The following is a 19,523-nucleotide window of genomic DNA, read 5'->3' as shown; positions in this document are numbered from 1 at the left end:
GTCATCCCTCTGCAGGGCTATCCTGGTCCCTAGCCCTCTGCGAGTTCCAGATGCCAGCTAGAATCTGAGTTTCCACTGAGAGCCTGGTCTCCAAAAGTTGTTTTCTTTCAGTTGGTAGCATCCTTACTGCAGGCTGGGGTGCCGGGGAGGGTCCTCACTGCACGCTGTGGAATTTGGAGGACGGTTCGTTAAGGCAGTGGTGCCGACAGGGTGGCAGCACCTCAGGGTGCAGAGGAACTTGGGGAGCTGGACGAGCCCGTCCCTGGAGCTGACCTCCATCCTCTGTGCAGTCGTGATGGTTGTGGCAGTCCAAGTCGGGTGGCTGGGCCCCCATTTTCCAGCTGGGGAATCAGAATGCTATGAATTCACACACATTTATGTGCCCTCCTGTGAGACAACCCCAGTGGTGGACCTAGATGAGTAAGGCATGGGCCTGTGGCTTTTAGGGTGCACTGCCAGTGAGGGAGGATCCCGTACTCAGTGCGGGGGAGTGAACTCTGCCGTGGGGCACTGCACCTCCCTCCCCCGCTGCTGCAGGGGTGCTTGTGCTGGGGCCGCCATCACGTTCATGCCCCTTGGCTGGCCTGTGACCGTGTGAGCATCACAATACTGGGGCAAGCCTGCCTTTATATGGCACTGACTCGTGCCGGCCTGAAAGACACTCTGGTGGGCAAGACTCCAGCTCCTGGAAATGCTCATTTTGGAAGAAGCCCCTGAAGTCATTTAATTGTCCGTAATCAGCTTGGACATGGGGGGGGGTCTCGAAAGACCAGAGCTTCCCCGCTCCCAAGCATCTCATCTGAGCCCTTTCGCTGCGTTTAAAGTGCATTTTGTTAGCGGGCTGAGCCTGGCTCTCAGAACTCTGGCAGGTGGAATCGGCATGGCTAAAACCCTGATGGACAGTGTGGCCACCATCCTCCCATGGGAAGGGAAGGTGGGGCTCGGGGTGCTCCCTGTGGGCCCACAGTCCTTTACAGAAGAGATGCAGGGCAAAACATTCCCACAGGCTGCTCGCAGCAGTGCCCTTGCCCGCCGCCCAGCGCGTCATCACTGCCGCAAAGCCTTTTCCTCAGTGGCTACTTCAGCTGAACTTCACCAGTCCTGAGAAGTAGTAGGTTGTCATTAATCCCATTTTATAGACGAGGAAGCTGAGGCTGGAGGATGTTGAGTGGCTCATTCAGGGAGGGGACAGCTGGGGCTCAGAGCTCCACATATTACTTTGCTCCATTCCTGCCTCAAGCCTGCCACCAACTTCCTTCAGCCAAGTGTCCCTTTGTCAGAGAGCTGTTCATGACCCTGAAATCCAAATTAGGTCCCCTCCCCTTGATTCTCTCTCATACACTGTGTCTTTTTAATCCATGGCATCTGTTACTGCTTATCTGTGTGACGACTTGGCTGGCATCTGATTTCCACACTAGCCTGTGACTTCCATGAGAGCAGGATCTGGACCCTCATTCACTGTTGTAGCTTCCAGTGTGTTACAAAGCCTGACATGTAAAAGGCACTCGGGAACGACTTATGTGATGGGTCTTGTGGCCCCTTCTCTTTTCTGGACTTCAGTTTCCCTGGCAGTGAAATGAGGCAGTTGGATTCCTCCACGGGAATCCAAGTCTCTTGTGCTGTCACTTGGAGTCTCCCTAACTTAGCGCTTCATAGAGAAAACATCAGGGTTCCCTGTGATTGACCAGCCACCTGGCGGCAGGAGCCAACCTTGATGGGAGCAGATTTAGCAATTGCAATCTAGACTTCCTACAGGGTGCCAGTTGGCTTTCGTTGCATATGAAGCATGTCAAGGGGCTCCTGGGTTGATCAGTCAGTTGGGCGTTGGATTGCTAATTTGGGCTTGCGTCATGATCTCAGAGTCCTGAGATCGAGCCCTGCATTGGGCTCTGTACCCAGCACAGAGTCTGCTTGAGATTCTGTCTCTCCCTCTCCCTCTGCCCCTGCTCTGCTCATGCTTGCTCTCTCTCTCTCTCTCTCTCTCAAATAAATAAATAAACAAAATAAATAAAATCTTAAAAAAAAAACCCTAAGCAAGTCAAAACTTAACATCTTAAAACAACACATATTTACATAGTTCAAAATTCCATGGGTTGGTGGTTTGGTTGGCTTAAGCTGGGTGGCTCTTCTGGCCGCAGCTAGGACCCCTGTAAGCGGCCACTGTAAGCTGCCGGGTCAGCTGTGGGATGGTTGGCATGGGGACTCACTTCTCTTCCAGACAGTCTCTTGTCCCCCAGCAGGCTAGCCTGAGGTGGTTCATGTGGTAGGAGTGGGTTCCCAGAGCAGCAAGGACAACAGTTGCAAGACCTGTTGAGGTCTAAGCTTAGAACTGGCACATGAGTACTCCCAGCACATTCTGTCACTCAAAGCAAGTCAGAGAGCCAGTGTAGACTCAAGCATGGGGAAGTAGAACCCACCTGTTGATATGAGGAACTGCCAGGTATTGTGGTCTTTTAACAAACCCATGGGAACACGGGATGTTGTTCATGCTGATTTTACTGAAGAATAACAGACTCATCCAGGTCATACAGCCCCTAGTGGCTTGGGGGGCTCCAGGATCCCTACTTCTTAGTATTTTCTTCCAGTCTTTTCCCTGAAGTGCTTGTCTAAACCCCTCCCGGCCCCCCTCAATGTGTATCAAGTGGATACACACATGAACGCCCTGTCATGTTGTGCTCCCCCACCAACTGCAGGGATTGTATGGTCCAAGTTCCTGGGGGGCTGACATAAACATCCAGGCAAAATGACGGTCTCCTCACCAACAGAGGATTCAGAGTACAAACACGCTATATGTTTTTTTTTTTTTTTTTTTAAGTAGGCTCCTTGCCCAGCCTGGAGCCCAACGTAGGGCTTGAACCTACTATCCTGAAATCAAGATCTGAGCTGAAATCAAGAGTCAGATGCTTAACTGAGCCCCCCAGACAGCCTCAGAGTACAAAGAGTCTAAGTGGCATAAAATGCATTGAGCAAATGTTTATTGGGTACCTATTATGTGCAAGGCTCTTGATGTAAGCAGGAAGCCATTTCTGGAAGATGTGCTTCTAGAACATACCATTTCATTGTATTAAGAACCTGCTCTTTAATGTAACCTTCTCTTGAAACCCCATCTTTTTTTATCTAGAAATGGCAGTAGAGACACAGTTCCCTATGGGATCTGTAACAGCCAACTGCACCCCCTGTTAACTTTCAAACCAGCTCTATGGGCTTGCAGTTTCTTTTGCAAATGCATACTTTATTGTTTGGTTTTTACAAGTTTCCACAAAATTCCTGCCTGGTTGCCTTAGCTTTCACACAGTATCCCCTTTCCCCTCTCCCTGGACCCTGTGTTTCCTTTTGTACCAGACTCCTGTGGGTGGTCTGAGACCGAGATGCAATTCTCAGGCATGGCTTCTGGCCCATCGGCAGCTTCTGGGAGATGGGGGGCCTTGTAGAGATAAGCTCCCTCTGCCCCCGGTTGAGAACAGATCCTCGCTAGGAGTCACAAGGACGATATTTCCCAGTTATGTGACCCTGGGAAGAGTCTCCTTCTTGCGGGGATGAGGCTGAAGAGGAAAGGAACAAGGCCGTGGGCTCAGCAGACTTGGATTCAAATCAGCTCTTGCATATCCCAGCCAGATGCCCTCTTTAACCCTGAGCAAGGGGTGGCAGTGTTCCGTCAGCTGGGAGAAGTAACGTTTGCCGCCCAGAGTATTTTAAGTACCTGAGAGGAGTGGTGTGGATTCCCATCACCAGGCCGGGACACCCGTTCTCCAGCTGCTGCCCCTTCTCTGGAGGATTAGCCTCTGCCAAATGAGAACCCTGAATGGGGAGGAGTGTGGGGGATGGTCTAGAAGGCCAGGTGGGCGTCTGGTCTCAAGCCAGGAGCAATTCTGCAGATCCCCGCGGAGCTCCGGCTGACATGGCTTCCCTGCTCAGCTCCTTCCCCTGCCCTGTCCTGATGCCCTCCCTTCCCTTTGGAGTCACTTCTCAAGGGGAATGTCAGTGTCATAGGAACCCCAATCTCAGGCTCTACTTCAAGAGAATGTAACCTAAGATACTGTATGAACTTCCAGCATTCCATAAAACTAGCTGGGACTTATTTCCATGTTTTTCTTGTCCTAAATAATGCTTTGGTTACACAGATGACTCTCTTGTCACCTCTTGTGCTCATTTATAACTTTGTGCCTTTGCATGCACTGTTTCTTCTGATAGGAATCCCTAACCATTTTCACCCAACAAATGCCATTTGTCCCTTCAGGGGCACTGCGGATGTCAGCTCCTTAGTCTACCCTTCCTGGATGTAGGTAGAATGTCCTGCTCTCATAGCTGTAAATATGGCTTCCGCTAAAGATTTCTGACTTTATCCTAAGAATTATTGAAAGGGTATGTGTGTGTGTGAGAGGGAGAGAGAGAGAGAGAGGGAGGGAAAGAGGGAAGGAGAAAGCCGGCACATGACTATTTCCAACACATTCTATTAGTCACAGCAAGTCACTGGGCTTTGTTAGTGAGAAAGAGATTGAGATTGAATAACATGATCAAATAGTACAGCTTTAAAAGCTCTTAATGGCAAGAGCAGATACAGGTGGACCACATGGGAGGGTAAGTGAAGGATGGTATATCCTCTACTGTGGTAGAGGCAGAGGAGAAGGAAAGAAGTGGTTGGATCTAAGATATGTTTTGAAAATAAAGTTAGTAGGTCTTGCCAATGGATAGATCTCGGGTGAAAGAGAAATGAAGGAGTCAAGGATGACTCTGAGGCTTCCCGCATAGCCCTTTCTCCAGCATGGTGGTATCCGTTTTCTAAGCTGGGAAAGGCCTGGGGAATGCAGATTTGATGAGGTTAGACTTGGACATGTTACATTTGAGATGCTCATACAAGTGGAGATGATCAAGTAGGGAGATGGCTAGAACTCCTTGGGGAAGTCAACTTGGAAGTTCTTCGCCCATGCTATTAAAACCCTGTGAGGAGGAAATTTGCAAAGACAGAGAGAGAGAAGAGTGAGGAGAAGACCAAGGAGCTTAAATGTTGAGCTCCAATATCTGAAAGCAAAGTGTAGGAGGAGAAGACCTTGAAATAGGTTGAGAAGCAGTGACCAGAGAAGTAAGAGGAGAACGTGGAGTCTTAGACGGAGGTAAGGGATTTTGGGGAAAATGATCCTGGGTCCACAGCTTCTTCCCTTTCAAAAGATAACTTTTATACAAATCAGAGATTTGTATGTACTCATGGCACAAAGGCAGCAGAAAAAACTTTAAGGTATACTTTACAGCTTCACAGTGGAAAAGATATTTCTATGACTCCAAGTCTTAGAAGAAAAGGCTTAAAAATTTGACCACAAATAAAAAAGAAAAACAACTTTTGTATGGCTAAAACAGCATAAGTAAAGTCAAAAGACAAATGAAAAATTGTGCCAAATTATTTTCAACTCACAATATAGTCAAAGGATTAATCTCCCAAATATATAAAGAGTTCCCAGAGTACACCTGCCTGGCAAATCCTCACCAGAGGATTTAAATGTAAATCCTCATTGGAGACGTAAATGTGAGACAGGAATCCATCAAAATCCTAGAGGAACACAGGTGGCAACCTCTTTGACCTCAGCTGCAGTAGCTTCTTCCTAGACACATCACCAAAGGCAAGAGAAGCAAGAACAAAAATGAACTATTGGGATTTCATCAAGATAAAAAGCTTTTGCACAGCAGAGGAAACAGCCAACAAAACCAAAAGACAACCGGCAGAATGGGGGAAGATATTTGCAAATGATATGTCAGACAAAGAAGAGCTCATATCCCTGATCTATAAAGAACTTACCAACTCAACACCCAAAGAACAAATAATCCAATCAGGAAATGGGCAGATGATATGACCTGACCTTTCTGCAAAGAAGACATCCAAATGACCAACAGGTACACAAAAAAGTGTTCAACATCACTTGGCATCAGGGAAATACAGATCAGAAGAAATGAAACAAGATGGGATTGGGAGGGAGACAAACCATAAGTGACTCTTAATCTCACAAAACAAACTGAGGGTTGCCGGGGGGAGGGGGTTTGGGAGAAGGGGTTGGGATTATGGACATTGGGGAGGGCATGTGATTTGGTGAGTGCTGTGAAGTGTGTAAACCTGGTGATTCACAGACCTGTACCCCTGGGGATAAAAATATATGTTTATTAAAAAAAAAAAAAAACCACAGTGAGATACCACCTTACAGCAGTCAGAATGACTAAAATTAACAAGTCTGGAAATGACAGATGTTGGCGAAGATGCGGAGAAAGAGGAACCCTTCTACACAGTTGGTGGAAATGCAAGCTGGTGCAGCCACTCTGGAAAACAGTATGGAGGTTCCTCAAAAAGTAGACAGTAGAGCTACCCTACGACCCAGCAATTGCAGTACTGGGTATTTACCCCAAAGATACAAAGGTAGTGATCTGAAGGGACACGTGCACCCCAATGTTTATAGTAGCAATGTCCACAATAGCCAAACTATGAAAAGAGCCCAGATGTCCATCAACCAATGAACAGATAAAGAAGATATGGTGTATATACATACAACAGAATATTATGCAGCCATCAAAAAAATGAATTCTTGCCATTTGCAACCATGTGGATGGAACTAGGTATTATGCTAAGTGAAATAAGTCAACCAGAGAAAGACAATTATATGATCTCCCTGATAACGTGGAATTTGAGAAACAAGGCAGACGTTCATGGAGGAAGAGAGGAAAAAATGAAACGGGATGAACTCAGAGAGGGAGACAGACCATAAGAAACTCTCAGTCTCGGGAAACAAACTGAGGGTTTCTAGAGTGTAGGGGAGTGGCAGGGATGAGGTGGTTGGGTGATAGACATTGGGGAGGGTATGTGCTATGATGAGTGCTGTGAGTTGTGTAAGACTGATGAATTACACACTTGTACCCCTGACACGGATAACTCATTATATGTTAATACATTTTTTTTTTTAAAGTTCCCAGAAATCAATTCAAAACCCTGGTAGAAAAACATGTGGGAGATATGAATCAATAAGGTTTCAGTACAGGAAATGCAAATGGATTGTAAGTTTTTGAAAAGATGCAAAAATCAGTTCCTAAAAGAAACAAAACTACCATTTCTCACCTCTTAGACTGACAAAAATGCAAAGGTTTGACAATTGACTCTGTTAGAGCCCCTGTGGGGAAAGAGGCACTTTCATACAGTGCTTGAAGGGAGAGTAAATTGCTGTAACTCTATGGAGAGCAAGCTGGCAACATCTATCAAAATTACAAATGCATTGACCTTTAACCCAGCAATTTCCCTTTTGGAAGCATACCCAACAGATACATTTGCTTGCCTGAGAAATGGTGTCTTCAAGATTACTGGTCTTGGTATTGGCATAATGACGAAGAATTGGCAACAGCCCAAATATGTAACAATGTGGGACTAGTTAAATACATTATGTACATTTATCAAGTGGACTATTTGGGGCTCTAAAGAAAAATGAAGAAACTGGAAAGATAGGGAAGTTCTTTAGATACGCTGTTTATTGAAAAAGGCAGGGTGATTAACAAATAATAGTAGGTTACCATTTGTGAAAAAAGGTAGTGAGACTTTCTTTCTAGGTGCTTGTGTTTGATGAAAGCAACTCTGGAGGGATATATGGGAAATACTAATAGTGGCTTTGTACGTTGTGTGTGTGCATGTTTATGTGTATGTGTGTATTGTATGTGTGTGTTATGGAAACTGCGCACATGGACAGGCATGGAAAAGAGAATTTCCTTCATAGATCCCCAGGGATGCCTGGTCCATTTTTCTTACCATTGGATCAGGCACACTCCTAGGCTGCGTGGAGGGTACAAGCAGGAACCCTGAAGGCCAGAGCTGGTCAGAGTCACAGGTGCAGTTCCCAGGCACCGTCCTCATGCCTTGAGGGTACAGCGTTCTTCCAGCCAGGGACCGTGTAGGATGCCTGGAGTGGGGAAAAGCCCAGAGCTCTGAGTTCCAGGTTCCATCTGCTCCATTTCCTTCACCTGGCTTGGTATCTATCCCAGCCTAGTGCTCAGGTGAATTATGAGGGCAGATGGTCTGTTGGATTTTCCCAGCCCAGATACTAGTACTGATGATGCTGATAATAGGGACATGTGCAGTGCACTTCCTTGGGCTCAGACACTAGAGCTAAATGTTTCCCATGAACTGTGTCCAGTAAGTACTACTGCTATCCCATCTTACAGACGAGAAAACTGCAGAGCAGACAGAGAGAGACGGGTGGTTGAGTCGTTACGAAACGATGCACTGGGAATAAATGTACAAACAGTAAATGCATCGGGAGGCAGGAGGCCCTCCTGTCCTTGCTGCAGTAGAAGATTCTGGGCTTAGTAACTCTGGCCTCTGAGTCTGTGTACATCATAAAGGGTAGGGACGACACGGCTTTTATTGCTTTAATTAAAACCTGGGTGAAGAGCTCGCGATTCATATTAAAATGAAATTGTGTTTCGCTGGCTGAGGTGCCGAGAAGGGAATGGCAGTGATTACTGCTAAGATTACAAACAATCAAAGAGAAAAGGCCTTTTGCAAGCATTTCCTATTAAAGCCACAAACATCACACTTTAAAAATAATTATGGTTGTGTTATCCGAACATGATTCATGAATTCTGAATAAATATGAGGGGGTCTTGAAGGAAACAGTTTCAAGACCATAGATTTTGTTCAAATCTGATGAAATTTAATATCATTTCGCAGCTGGAGAATAAAATGCAAGGAGGGAAGAAAAAAAAAAAACCCATCCTCTGTGTATGGAGAGAATTGAGTATATGTCAGACGGAAGTAATGAGCTTTCCCTCATCAGTCCTATACACGTGCTTAGAAAAATGGACGAGCCGCTCTTGTTTTCATTGAGAGAAAACTGCTGAGAAAGAGTTGGTTCTTACACCTCACAGAGCTTCATTTTGCATTCCAGGGGCTAAAAATATATTCACTTTAAAGCTCTATGTTCTTGGCTGTGAGATGTCTAAATGTTCCAGGATGCAGGCATGGAGGTGTCAGGGGAGGGATGTGGGGGAGGGGCACCATGGTCTGCGTTTGCTCCACCTCCCGCGTAGTAAAGGTCTTTTCCATAAATGCAGCACATGTTTACAGCATATAGTTTTGTTTCCTTCCAACTATTATGAGAGAAATTGAATCCCTGGAAACATTCCGTCTCTCTAAATGGGATGGGAACAATGAAGATGATGCAGGAAGTTTATGGGTTGGGGGAGGGAAGGGCGGTGGGTTGGAAATGTAATTGTGAGGATTTTCTTTAAAACAGCACCCTGTCTCACTCTCAGTCACCTTGAACTCCGCGTCTTCAACTGGGCCTGGGTCTTTGCTGGGGAGTGTAGGAGAGCCATCTGCTTTAGCAACATTTGTTCATTGCCACGTGAAGGCTAGCATCATGGAGTAGAGATGAAGCCAGGTGTGGGACCTTTCAAAAGTGGTGCTGGGTCTTTAGCTTTGGGAGAATTGGGAGCCTGGGTCTTTTCAGCCTCCTTCACCATGTACCTTCACCTTGGGTAGGTCATTTGCCTTCTTCTTCTCTGTGTTTATTGTTTTGTTTTGTTTTTTTTCCTTTTTGCATCTGTAAATGGGGGCTGATTCAGGTTCGGAGAGACCTTCTAGGTTGTAATCAGTGGCCAAGGAGTTGGTTTCCTCCCCCCACTCCACCCTGGCCTGAGTCTCTAGGAAGGACAGTGGTCTGTCCAACATGCCAGAGACTCACCTCCCCGACATAGCTCAGTTGCCCCAGTGCTGAGGGGGCCTTACGGATGGAGGTCAGTGGCTCTGAGTGAGGTTCCAGCCCACCCCTGGTGACAATAAAGAGATGACAGTTGCTTAACCGACTGTGCCACCCAGGGGCCCCTCCAGTCATGGTCTTTGCGTATCCCGACTGGGTGACCTTGGACAAGTCAGCCAGCTTTCCAGAACCTCGATTTTGTATTTAGAAGTTCCTCAAAGTGATGCAGGGAGAAACAAATAAGATGCATTTATTTCCTAAGTTTTTATTACAGTTCCTGATATATGGCAAATGGCAAAGTTACACGAGGTGTTATTAAAGTATCCATTTTATAGATGAAAAAACCGATTTGCAGGAAAATAAAACAACTTGCCCAAGGTCATCCGTCCAGGATGTGGTGGGCACAAGAGTCAATGAGGCATCAGAAATACCAGCAAGGGGGGGTGGGGAGTCAGTCAGCTATTTTTTTTTTAAGATTTTATTTATTGGAGAGAGAGAGAATGAGCAGGAGGTAGGGGGAGAGAGAATCTGAAGCAGACTCCTTGCTGCGCACGGAGCCTGACACGGGGCTCAGTCTCACGACCATGAGATCATGACCTGAGCCGAAACCAAGAATCTGATGTTTAACTGCCTGAGCCACCCAGGAGCCCCACCGATCAACTATTTTATATGATGCAAATCAAATTGTGTGAAGGGTTGAAATTGAAAAGACGATACTGGAAATACCTTGTTTTTAAAATGTGCGAAGAAACGTTCCCCTTCAAATAACAAAGATAGTAGAAAATGCCTCTTGCCCACTGTGCGCTCGCTGAAGATAACGCGACACCTTCCCGGCCGCCTCCACTAGACGGACCTCCAGCCCAGTGCTCCCAGGAGCAGCAGGGGCTATCAGGCCTCTTTCAGTTACACTAACGTAAAAAGGCCTTCTTGGGGCCTAGACAGCCCATTTCTCTGTCTCTCAGATACTCCAAGCTCATGGCTCTGGTGGAGAACAGAAGTCCAGGCGTGAGGTGGTCGCCTCTGCTGGGCATGGCATCCTTTGTCCTGCCAGTTCCTGGGAAAGTGTGGAGCACAAGGGACCCAGATGGGAGGGAGCCGCAGGTCTGTGGTCCATGGGACCCCTACATACTTCTGCCTTGTTCTCTCTGTATGACCTTGACCCCATTGCTCACCCTCTCCTGGCTGCACTTTCTACCACTGTCAAATGGGATGATACTACCTTCCTGGCAGTTGAGTAGGTCAAGAAGTGGGTATAGCTTCGTTAAGTATTTTAGTGTAGTTAGACATAGGGGAAGGCTAGGTCCAGATGTCTTATGTCATGTGTTCCCCTGTAGGGGTGTAGACTAGTTGAGAGGACTAGTTAAGTGGATATAAGGTAATCAGCTTGGCCAGGGCTGGTTATGATAGGAGCTTGGTAAAGTTTTTGTTGTTGTTGTTTTTAGAATTTGTAATTTGGAGAAGTAAAGCAAAACAGGGAGGGAACTAGGAGAAGGTTTGGTAGCTCCGTTCTGTGAATGCTTGCTACGTCGGGCTGGGGTGGAATGAATAAGATGAGGTTTGTGCTTCAGGTAAACAGAAACAGAAATCTCACCGCAGGCCAGCACCGCGGGCCCCCGAGATGCACCTGTTTGCCCGATGGCACAGTCTGAACCACTGCCCAGGGCTACTGAGCCATTGGGAGGATGGCTTACAGGAGCCTGGGGGAGCTGGGGTGCATGGCCTCGAGGGGAGCTGGGCCAGGCTGGGTGAGGACCCGGAGGTGGGCCATGTGAATGACTGTTGGCTCTGGAGAGGGGGGAGGAGGGCCTTGTGGCAGTCTGCTTTGTGAGGTGGGCTGGTCTGTTGACCCCTTGAGGAAACCGCAGAGTTCTCTGTAACAGCACAGGCCTTGGAAGCTGATCCGGGCTTCTTCTGGCTGTTAACCGGGCTGGGACGGTCCTCAGGGAGGGCGGCTTGTGGCTAGAGGTGGTGTCTGCGTGATGCCTTCATGTGGGCAGTTCTGAGCTAGCTGCAGGCCTTCATAAACGCTCGCCCGAGACCGCAACACGAGCCGGCTGGCAGAAGGCCTGAGGGGGCATTTTGAATTTATTAAATATCCCCCCCCATGCCACCAAATGTAGAAAACGGAAAGACAGAAATACCCAGTTCGCCAGAATGTCTTCATACGTTGTTGTGTAAATTGGCACAGCCACTTTGGAAAAGCTTTTCTCAGCGTCTAAAGCTCCGTGACCCTGCCACCCAATTCCTGGGTGTTCATTCAACAGAAACGCATTCATCTGTTCACCAAAAGACATGCATAAGAACGTTCACAGTGGCCCCTTTCATAAAAGCACAAAACCGGAAGCACAGAACCCAAATGCCCACGCACAGCAGACAGACGAATGATGGCCGGAGAGTCTGGCGCCGTGGGATAGTGCGCAGCAACGAGAAGGGATGATGGACTGATGAATCTCACAGACCCTCGGGTGGGGGAAGAAGTCAACCCCAGACAGAACATTCTGGACGATTCCATTTACTTCAAGCACATGAACAGGTGAAATGAATCTATGGTGGTAAAAAATCTGACTCGTGTTTGCCCTGGTTGGGGCGTGGGTCATGAGGAGTCGGGAGGGGCTTTGGAGGTGCTCATACGGTTTTCTTCTTTATTTGATGCTATTTCCATACGTCTGTCTGCTTTGTGAGGATTCCTCCTTGAGCTGTATACTTAGGACTTTCTGCTGGTTACCCTATGCTACAATAAGTTAAAAAAAAAAAAAAAAAAGAATTCAAGGTATTTGCACAGATGTCTTCATATTTAGAGACGTGGCCGGATGGGGAAGGGGACCCATAGCCAGATGTCCTGTGTCGTGCATTCCCCGTAGGGGTGTGGGCAGACTAGCCCTTCATAGTCTGGGCAATTTATTTAACTTGCTGGGAGGGGAAGGACTATTTTCGCCTCATAACGGATGATGAACTGTGAAATTGCTCCAGCCGTGGCTCACCCCAGGGAAACAGGTGGTACGGGGGCTTCCCCGGATCAGCTCAGCTCCATGGGCCCGACCCTCGCCCCTATTTCTCTATGGACTGAGCCTTAGGAAATGATTGAAAATATGATCCCCTGAAAAAAGAAAGTGTGTGTGCATGTGTGTGTTTCTGTGACGCTGTGTTGTGGTGCCAGGAAGTCTTATTTGTGGAATATTTGAAGATGCGCGTGTGTGCACACGCTTGTCCACAGACACGGTCACACACAAGTACATACGTGCGCATCGCATTCATGTAGACACGCTCGCTGACATGCACCTGTTCACACATTAAACATCACTTTGTGACTCTGAGCAAGCCACATAACCTCCCAGTGCCTCGGTTTCCTCAGTGAAATGGAGGTAATGCTAATATCCAGTTATTGCGGCTGTTGTGAATGACACACACGCACACACACACACACACATACACACACACACACATACATTAGATTTTTATTTGTATTTATTTGTTTGATCGCTGCCTCCCTCCTGGACTGTTGGTGTCCTGGGAGCAGGGACCAGGCCAGAGGAGGAGCTGAGGGCATGAGGAAAGGAATGAATGAAGGGACAGCTCTCACAGATCTGCGGCACATGTGCTGATGGTTAGACACGTTGACACACACATTTGTGCATGTCTGCAGACACATCTGTTCACACGTGTAGAGGTGCATGGGGATGTGCGCACACACACACCCAGACAGACTTGTCCAGGCCCAGGGCTCAGTGGGTGGCTTTAGCTGTAGTTTTAAGACTCTGAGCTGGAAGTCAGAACACAGGGCTCTGTTGAGGGCTCCAGGTAACTGTGATTTATTATGTGACCTTGGATAAGTCTTTCCACCACTCAGAATCTCAGGGCTCCTAGCTGGGATGTGATAGAATTGGAATTTGAGCCACAGTCTGCCTGGGTCCAAGTCTGTGCTTTTAATGCCTAAGATTTTGCTGTCCACAGGGTGACCCACAGCCCAGTGGCCTCATCTGGAGCTTGTTGGAAATGCAGCATCTCAGGTCCCACCCCTACCTCGTAAATCAGAACCCACATTTTAACCAGTTCTGCAGGTGCTTTGTGGGCACATTATAGGCTGAGAAGCATGGCCTGAGGTGCACTGGCTTCCCCAAGCGTTAAGAGGAATCAGGGAGCCCAGATGCATGCCCGCCCTCAACAGCACCAGAGAGGAGCAATCAGCGGGAGAAGGGGCAGCTGGGAGCTGCTGGTGGGCAAGTCAACATGGGGGCTCAGCGTTCCTCTGAGGGTGCCCAGTCCCTACTACTTATAAAGATGCAGAATCGCATGGTCACTAAGAGTACCAATTCATGAACTCAACTTCTAAATGTAAAAACAACCCATGTTAGTCACCTTATAGTCCCTGAGGGTCAGACACCCAGGTTTGGCTTAGCGGGGTGCTTCCGCTCCAGACCTCTCATGAGGCTGCCGTCTGTGTAGTGATCCGAGCTGCAGTCTCATCCAAAGGCCCCACCGAAGGGAGATTTGCTCCCAAGCTCATGAGTGGTTGCGGGGAGTCAGATCTCTTGAGCATGACTTCAGAGGTGGAACCTGGCTCTCTCCCTTCCTAGCTGCATGACTTCCATCGAATTTCACATCACAGTGCTTCTGTTTCTTCCTCTGTGAAATGGATGGAATAATGGCACCTGCCTCGTGGAGTTATTGTAACTCATAGAGCTGCTGCAAAGACTAATAAATTCATATGTGAAAAGTCCAAAGAACAGGGATACATTTAGCACGTTGTAAACACTATACAAATCCTTGCTATTATTATTATTTGAACAAAAGTACAGAGAAGCAGGACTACACAACCTTGCCTTCCAGAGGTCACTCAGTAAGCCTTAGGGGAATGGATGAGCTCTGGGTTCAGTTTCCTATTGGGGCTTTGGGGCATATTAACAGGAGCATGAGGTCCAGGCTATAGGAGGAGGCTTTGCTCCATTCTTCCCAGAGTAAACTTAGAATGCCAGGCCTATTCCTTGGTTCTACCACCTGGAAGGCACAAGGGTGTTGTGGTAATCCTGAGCATGAGCAGATGTCACCTGAGGGCACAGTGGCCCAAGCAGAGTGTCTAGCACATCCAGGGGCCTGGTGATATCAGGGGTCTGGATCACTGTGCCAGGTGTCAGGTGATGTTGCAGGATCTGGTCCAGGAGGTGTCATGAACCAGACAGGTGCTGGGACCCTACTCTGAAGGCAGTAGGCATCGGAAGGGTCTGAGCTGGGCAGTGTCCCTGGAGCAGCATGAACTGGGGGACTTGCCTGCTTAGCTGTATTGTCACAGGACCTCAGAGAACTCACAAAGGCCAGTCTCTGAGGACTTGGGCGCATTCATACCCAGGCAGCTGGCTTGGCACATTTTTAGATGATGGCACTTCTACAGTTTTTAAAAGGTGGAGATAGAAAAAAAGACTGACTGCAAATAGATTTCTTTTTTTCCCCAGAAGCTATTTTAACACGGAAACAACTGGAGAGCCTACTCATCATTTTAAAATGCTTTTAAATTAGTACTGCCTCATGTCCGCCTGTGTACCTGCAAACTAGTGGCACATACATGGATTAAATTTGGGTTTAAAAATCCCTTGGTCCAACTCCCTCTTTTCACGTGGTGTTGCTTGGGGCTAAAATGGGGGCAGTGACTTTCCCAAGGTCACACAGTCTATCTGGGGCAGAGCTGGGACTCTGGCACCTTCGTAGGCAGATGATTCCAAGGTGAGAACAGAGAACCAGGAGACCCTCAGGGGTGAGGTGAGAATTATTTCATTCTGGGAAGCGTTTCTAAGGGGAAGCCCACTTCAGGCGTTTGCTGATTTCTTCGAGTTTACAGGGAAGGTGGTGAAGAGCCCAGCCCTGCATATGTAACAGCAGATCATCAGTGAATTCATTCATGCGTTCATTCATTCAGAAAAATATTTACTGAGTAGCTACCTTGTATCAGGCAACGTTCTAGGTACTAGAAATACTGCCTTGAGCGCAGCAGTCCAGTCCCTGGATTCTCATTCATTCATGCATTGTTTCATTCAGCCAGTGTTTATTGAGGGCCTTCTGTGGGCAAGGCACTCTTTTTGGTCTTGGGCTAATTGGTGACCAAACAGCAGAATTTATATTCCGGTGAAGGGAATAGGCAATTTTTTTTTTTTTTTTTTTTTTTTTTTTTTAAGTCGCAGATATTGTGTGTTAGATGGAAGAAGTTTGGGAAGAAAACCCACGTCTAGGACAGGGCTCAGCAAACCATGGCCCATAGGCCACACCTGGTCCTCCACTGATTGTTTGTAAATAAAGTTTTATTGGGACACAGCTGTATTTGTTTGTTTAAATGTTGACTGCCGCTACTTCCATGCTACAGCAACAGAACTGAATAGGGACAGAGACTGTATGACCCACCAGCCAAAAAGATTTATTATCTTTGCAGAAAAAGTTTGCTGACATCTCCTCTAGGATACCCAAGGGAAGGTGTTGGATATGCGATTGGATCTGTAAGGCAGTTGGATATATGATTACAAGAAACATATTATCAAAATAAACACAACTCTGCCACTTATTGGGAAAGTGGACTTCCTTGTCTGTAAAATGGGATGGAACCCAGTCTCAGGCCGGCCCCTCTCCCTGGGGTACTGTGGCCCCAAGTTATCCTCAGCTTGTCTACTTGTTAAGATTGTTTCCTCTTAAAGGAGAAGGGAAGGAGCTCTACCACTCCTGGCTCAGTTTTTCCAGAAACACTACCCAGCCCCCAGGTCCCACCCTGATAACCTGATACCCTGACTGGTTATCAGTCCAGAAAGCTACGTGAACCTTAGAGAATTTCCCAAACTGAAACACACAGGGATAACCATCATGTTTGTTCCCAGGTACAGTATCCACATTTAGCTAACTATATGGCTTCTTCATTTGCATTTTGTTTATATATGGTATGAGCTTTTATTTGTTTATTTATGTATTTTTAAGAAGCATTTTGAGTGGGGGGTGGGGTGGGGAATGATGGCCCAGCAAGAAGGCATAATTGTACTGATTTCCACAAGTGTGGCGATACTCCAGCTCTGATGTACTGCGAGACATGAATCAGAAAGATTCTATTACACATCTCTGGGACGGGTGACACAGGGGTATTATCCAAGATGATTAATTTGACTTGGTCATTATGGACACAGACAAGCCTGACAAAATTGCATTGCATTCCCCACTGAATTCATAAAATCACTGTACACAGAATCAGTTACAAGGCTGGGTGCCCTGCTCCGGTGGATGGGATCTCAGGTTTGGATAAGGTAACAACTTCCTTGTTCTGAAACCAGAGCCGGGAGACCCTGAATTGAAGGACAGTCTTTTTCGCTGAGATGTTCTCACAGGGTGTGGGTTTCACTTGCGGAAATGGTAAGGTGGTAAGGCGGCTATGTCCTTTACTGTCCAGACCAGGATGAGTTAAACCCTTTTAGAGTTAAAAGGGTATTAAAAATTACCCTAAGACATGAGTGGTTGCGGGGAGTCAGATCTCTTGAGCATGACTTCAGAGGTGGAACCTGGCTCTCTCCCTTCCTAGCTGCATGACTTCCATCGAATTTCACATCACAGTGCTTCTGTTTCATTTTCATCATCTGCACACCACCTCAGTTTCATCATCTGCACAGTGGAAAAGATACTTAATACTTGTTCTGCTTTACCACCTGACGTCTTTTTCCCCCCTCCCTGGGCATGGAGGAGGGGTCGTGTTGATTTTTCTGTTCGCGTATTTTCACATCTGTTTCCTTGCGTAATTCTCTCAGCTGTCAGGTGGGGTTTTGCAGATAAGTAGACAGTTTGGATAAAGTGCCAGAGGTCCCTTAGCGTGTAAGTGGCAGGACTGGAATTCCCCGAGGTCAGACTAACCCCAAGGCCAATATTCTGTCTGCCGATCAAAAGCAAAACAAAATAAAACAAAAAAACAAAACAAGAAAGAAAGAAAGAAAAAAAAAACCCTAGTACTCCCTGATTATGTATTCCAAGAAACGGGAAGCCTTTTTTGCGAAAAACATTGGAAATCCATAAAAGCACCTGGAACCCTGAAGTCCTGTGTCAACACAAGGTCCTGTTGCTGTCCCTCGGGTTTTTTATTCAGCAGCCTGGATTTCTGCAAGAAGGCAGAGGTCCATCCCTTGCTCTTTCCTCCCGGCCTGTGGCCTTGGGCGGCCGTGGGGATGAGCGCAATCTGTCACCTGTGCTTCCACCCCATTTCCTCTGCTGCTGCTGGAGACGCTAGGTCGGGCAGGGTGAGGTGGGGTTCAAGGAGTAGGGTCAGAGCCTCTTGCTGACGGATGTCCTACTATCCGTGTCCCCTGATTTAGCAAATTTCCCCCACACTGGTTCTTTCCCATGAGGCCCCCTGAGCTGGGATCCGGGCCACAGCTCACCTGTTATGGCCTCTCCGCCGCTGGTCCACTGCAGATGGGATTCGTGCTGCCGTGGCCTCCGTACCCTCTTAGGCCACTGTCTTGGCTGGGTCCCTTCCAGATGCCTTCAGCTGGCTGCCTTCCGCAGCTTTCACGTGCTCCCAGGACCGCTTGCGCACCCTTGCCTTGCCAAACCACGTACATGCAGACCGTTCTTCGTCTCTCCCTCATCCTCTCTCTCTCTCTTCTGTTCTCTCAATCGCTCCTGGCCCTGCCAGCTCAGGCAGCTCTAGCTAGCCTCCCATCTCGCCCAGACTTACCCGCGCCAGCGTCCTCCTGAGCCTTTCAACCCTGGACACACGAGCTGGGTCCTCCCGAGAGCTCTTTCTCACTGGGCTTCATCGGGGAGGCAGGGGCCACCTCCTGTCTAGTGCTGCACCCTGAGTCCCAACCAGCTGTGCCACTGGGGCCTTTCTCACTGGGCTGGAAGCGGGGGGGCTCCTCTACTCCTCTAGGTTCCCCTTTCTCTTGTGCAGCGTTGGGGTGGGTGATGGAAGGGGAGTCCAAATGTCCGTCTGAGAACCTTCTGGAAGCATGAACTGGATAAAGTAGGAAACCATCAAGTCATGAAATTTCTTCCCTAAGAAGATATCGTTCATTTGTACATACTTAACGACATAGTTCTGAGACAGATGAAGCAAAAAATGAACAGATATATGAGAAGAAATGGATCAAATCGCCATCATGGTAGACATTTTTTACCATTCTCATAGACCAAGGATCAATCAGAAAAAGAAAATGAATGTTATTTTAGGATATTTAAACAACAGAACTAAGCTGTAAATAATAAACATGGATGAAAATTAGCTTTATGCTGTATTACAAAGGAATTTACATTGATTTTCAAAGAATCAATATATTTTTCATTCCCTTTTGGGTATTCTGTCTTTTTTTTCCCCCCTCAGTGGTTTTTGCATTTGTTAGCCTTTTAAAAACACCCAGCTGTTCCTTAAATTTATCTAAAATTCATTATCTGTTTTATTACTCTTTCTTCTACTGACTTTTGGGTTATTTTCTTCCTGTGTCTGGCTTCTTGAGTTGAGTATTGAGTTTAGTATTTTGTTTGTTTGTTTTTCTTCCCTCTAATAAATTCACTTAGGTCAATAGTTACAAATTTTCCATTGTTTACTTATTGCAAGTTTTGTCAGATAGTGTCCTCATTGTCTGTGATTTCAGTTGCGATTGCCTCTTTGACCCAAAAGTTATTTAGAAGACAGCTTTTAAAGTGTCCCAGGCTTTAGAAGCCTCTACTTACCTCCATTTCTTTCCTGCTCCTTCTTCCTCTGACTTCTTTTCTTGTTAAAAACTAGGTTTGTGGATTTAGATAGTTCAGTGTGGGCTGTACCATTTCTTCCTTTTGAGAAATTTGAGATTATCT

At 47.1% G+C, this 19,523-nt stretch overlaps 1 protein-coding gene across 5 annotated transcripts in view; it reads left to right on the top strand.

The window, feature by feature from the left end:
- TOX2 (TOX high mobility group box family member 2) overlaps positions 1-19,523 on the top strand; it is a 129,662-nt gene that overhangs the window by 51,545 nt on the left and 58,594 nt on the right. The gene's annotated exons all lie outside the window — the stretch shown is intronic.

Source organism: Mustela lutreola, chromosome 9 (genome assembly GCF_030435805.1).
Source record: "Mustela lutreola isolate mMusLut2 chromosome 9, mMusLut2.pri, whole genome shotgun sequence".
NCBI lineage: Eukaryota > Metazoa > Chordata > Mammalia > Carnivora > Mustelidae > Mustela > Mustela lutreola.
This window is presented reverse-complemented; position numbering and strand designations above follow the sequence as displayed.